Below are 3,996 nucleotides of genomic sequence, written 5' to 3' on the forward strand. Positions count from 1 at the left end.
ATTGGACGATGTGGAATAAAGAGCTCTTTTCTTAAACTATGGTCTCTCAGGCTGAGGTGCTATGAGTGGTAAGAGGCAGGGGTGGGACCAGGTGCTGTGCCTCACTGGACACCATCACACAAGACCCCTGAGGAGAAGTGGAGTCACCCAGCTGCATGCACCAGGTATGACATGGTATCCCTGCCAACCTCTGAGCTTGTTCCTGAGCCCAAACAGCTACCCTGAGAGCTGGACTGACAGAACATATGCCAGGCCCGTGGGTCTATATGAGGCTGCTTTTGTGGGGACATCTGCTCTAGTACCTTCCACCCAACTTTGCATTGCCCCCAAGAGGAGACTGAGGATAAGAGATGAAGAACATTCTCCCTCTTCTGGGAGATGGACAGGAGTAGGGTAGCCCTGAAGGACAGTTGAGTTGGTAAAGCCGGGCTTGGGGCCAGGCAGGAACTGTATACACCTTCCTACCACTGCCCAAGGTTACAGCCAGATTCCTATTCCTCTTACAACATACCCACAGCCCAGAAACAGTCCCTTGAGGATTTGCATGCCCTTGTACACATGTGCACAACACACACATATGACCAGGCAGGAGCTACATGCATGCATGCCTATATTTGAAAAAAGCACCCGCAGCACAGACAAAAATATAAGTGTGTGCACACTTTCCCAAGGCCTAGGCCAGGGAGGACTCAGAACAAAAGGGAAAGGGGCCATGTGACCAAGAAACTATGTAGGGTGCTTACAGGGAAGGCCCCTCCCCCACAGGGCAGGGGCTGGGGAGGAGGAGGAGAAAAATTCAGTGATTTGGGGGAGGGAACGGCAGAGGGGAACATTGCTGGTGGAGCCAGATGGCCGTGGGGGTGGCTGGGGCTCTAGAAGCCCAGGGGAGGAGGAGAGTGTGGGGGAATGTGCTCAGCAACCAAAGCCCCCAGCTCTCCCTCAAGCTCCTCAGTGCTGCCACCCAAGGTGGGGGACTCAGGACAGATTCAGGTTGCTGTGGTCCTGTGTGGCCTTACCTCAGCAGGTTATGCCCACTGGCACTGCCCACTCCCTGCATGGTCCCCCACATTTGGGCCTGCAGTTTCCCCTCTACTTGGTGGACACCAGCACACCTGAGCTTCTGGGGCTACCCAAATGCTTCCACAGATGCTGCAGACAAGGCCCAAGTGCTAGAGTCCAGGAGGCCAGCCTCTGCTGGCAATGCACTCAAGGGGCGTGTGCCACCTGGTGACAGCCCACCAGGCAATGGCTCAGGGCCACATCACATCACATCAGTGACTCTCCCTTTGGGACCCTGCCCAGGTCTGCTGAACCCCCACTGACACTGCAGCCAGAAGGGTCTGAGTCACCAGGAGTCCCCACCACTGGTCCTCGTCGGAGGCCAGGCTGTTCCAGGGCAAGTGATACACCAGCAGTCAGTGTCATCTAGGACAGGTGGGAAGTGGGGGCAGGTGATACAGAGGGTTCAGTGCCCTGCTGGCCCTGGCCTGCAGCCTTGTGTCCCTTGGCCTTGTGCTAGTGCCTGGAAACCTTACTTGCCTCTAGGACTGAGGATGGGGCAGCTCAAGCAGGCAAGAACACTATTTGCCCAAGGCTCTGCCCAAGGCAGCTCAAGCAGGCAAGAACACTATTTGCTCCAGGAGACCCCATTTCTCTCCTTTGAAGACCCCAACAGAGACAGCTCTATGAACAGCCTGATGTAGAGATCTTAGTGTCTGCTCTGTGCCTACACCATTAGTGTCCCTTTGCATACCAGAAGTCTGCCAGCCTATACCTGATGGGCAGATGGAGCATGGGCAGGGATTTCTTCAACTGGTTTTCTCCTAAGTGGCCCCTGCCACATCCTAGCCGACAAAGCCAAACTGCTAGGTCTGAGGTAGGTGCAGGACTCTGTGTGGGGTGGGGTGGGGGGTTCTTGCATGTGGGTCAAGATTGGGAAAACTCTCATTTGCAAAGAAACTTGAGGCCCATCAGAGCTCACCATGCAATGGATGTTGATATATTTAGTGGCTTTTAAGACAGCAAATCCCATCTCTGCTTGCATGCCTCCTGGGACAGGGATCTCACTACATATGCTGGGCCCATTTCTCACTGACAGTCTCCTGTCTGGCCTCAGGTTGCTTTCTGTGCCTGTCACCAACAATTGGCCTTCAGGTGAGGGCTGAGAGCCCACCCCTAGTGATGAATCAGGAGACTCTAAGGCTGAACACAAAGCTGTGACCAAGCTGACAGCTCCAGATTCCCAATCTGAGCCCTGTTTCACATACCAGCAGAGACTCTAGCCTGTCCCTCAAGAATCTGCACTGTATTTTTCCCTTAAATGAGAAATCCAGGGCACATCAAGTTAGTAGGGACAATGGGCTGACAGGGCCTGCCTGGGGTTTGGAGGGTGACAAAAGGTAAAGGTGAAGCAGAAAGACAAGGTGCCCAGAGGATGTGGGGTGCTTAGTGAGATGAGGCGAGGCAGAATCTAATTTCCTAAGATGGTCCCTCTGGCAGTCGCATGCACAGTGGAGGCCTGTGCCCTGGTAGGGATTGGGAGATGGTCCACAATAGTGTGGCCAGTCCTGAAGAGAGGGGTGGGAGGATACAGAAGGCAGTGGATGTGTTTGGAATTGGACTTAACAGGATGGGGCGGAGGCGGCGGGCATGGCTCCCAAGCGTCTGCCCTAAGCAGCCGGCACGGGGTGCTGGTCCCTGAGGTAGGGGTGCCAGGAGGAGCGGCCGCCTTGTTGAGGCCCAGGAGACATCTGGGCGGGGGTGTCGCGTGGGCTGTGCAGGCTGAGCTCAAGAGAGGGGGCTCGGCTGGAGGACACATTTGGGAGTCGTGAGCGTTGGGTGATATTTACAGCCCAGAAAGAGATGAGATCACCGGCCGGCGATGACGAGAGGCCAGAAGGGGGTGGGGAGCTGGGCCAGAACCTGGAGGCTCTGTTCTTGTCCATCCTAACCCCTCCTCATCCCCATCTGCCCAGCCCTGGACCAGCTAGTTCCTTAAGTCAAATACTAGACTGGATGGGTGGGCCACTGTCTAATATCCCAATCTTATTCTCCAGGACCCTCAGGCTAATTAAAGCCACGTGAAACACTGTTGAGCGTGTCAACCTCCCCCTGGGTACCCACTGCTGGTTTGCCATGGATGCTCCTGGCCCTCATCCAAGGATGCCAAGCCAGCCACAGAACTCCCTGTGGACAGACTCCTTCACGGTTCACAGGCTCATCCTTATGTCCCAGGTCCTGTTAGGGCTGTGCCACCAACCACAATCAGTAGAGGTTGACATCTAGAGCTGAGTTTATAGTAGCTACAGCCACTGGGGGTAAATAAGCCAGAAGCAAACACCTCAAGGCATTGGGCTCACGGCAGCACTGCTCCTGAAAGTCAATCTCAGGCAGCCATGGCCTCCATCCCTGGAGCCCTGGGAGGGCAGTGAGGCACCACTGCAGACCCTCTGGGGACTGAGGTATCCCTGGAGCTGTCTAGGAGCTGCACAGCTAGCCTCAGACAGAAGCACCTGCCCCCTGTTTAGCTCTATGCCCCGGGCTTTGCACAGTAATTGGGAGAATTATATTTTAATCTTTAAATTAGTTCTGAAATAATAGAAGCAGCAGAATGTTCAGCAACTGATGATCGACTAATGTCCGGTGAGACTAAGAACATGCCAGAAACATGTTTGGAGAGAAGTGAGAGTTTATTTGTTAGATGAGCTGAGGTCCAGGGGCTGGCCACAGCAGCAGAAGGGTAAGGCCCACTTCTCACAACAGGGGGACACATGTCTCAGTCATAGGCCCCAACTCCAGTTCTCAGCCTCCCAAAGTGGAGCAGGGCCTCACTCTCAAGTCCTCACAGGAACTTGATGTCCCTAGTGTGCAGATGAGGAAATAGGACCAAGGACATGAAGTGACATGTCCAGGCAAGACTGGGCATGAGGCCACATTTGTTCAGATGCCTAGCTATGAACCGAGGCTCTGATTTAAAGCATTATGTGGTTTCTTCAC

The sequence above is a fragment of the Callospermophilus lateralis genome, chromosome 1 (genome assembly GCF_048772815.1).
Source record: "Callospermophilus lateralis isolate mCalLat2 chromosome 1, mCalLat2.hap1, whole genome shotgun sequence".
NCBI classification, from domain to species: Eukaryota; Metazoa; Chordata; class Mammalia; order Rodentia; family Sciuridae; genus Callospermophilus; species Callospermophilus lateralis.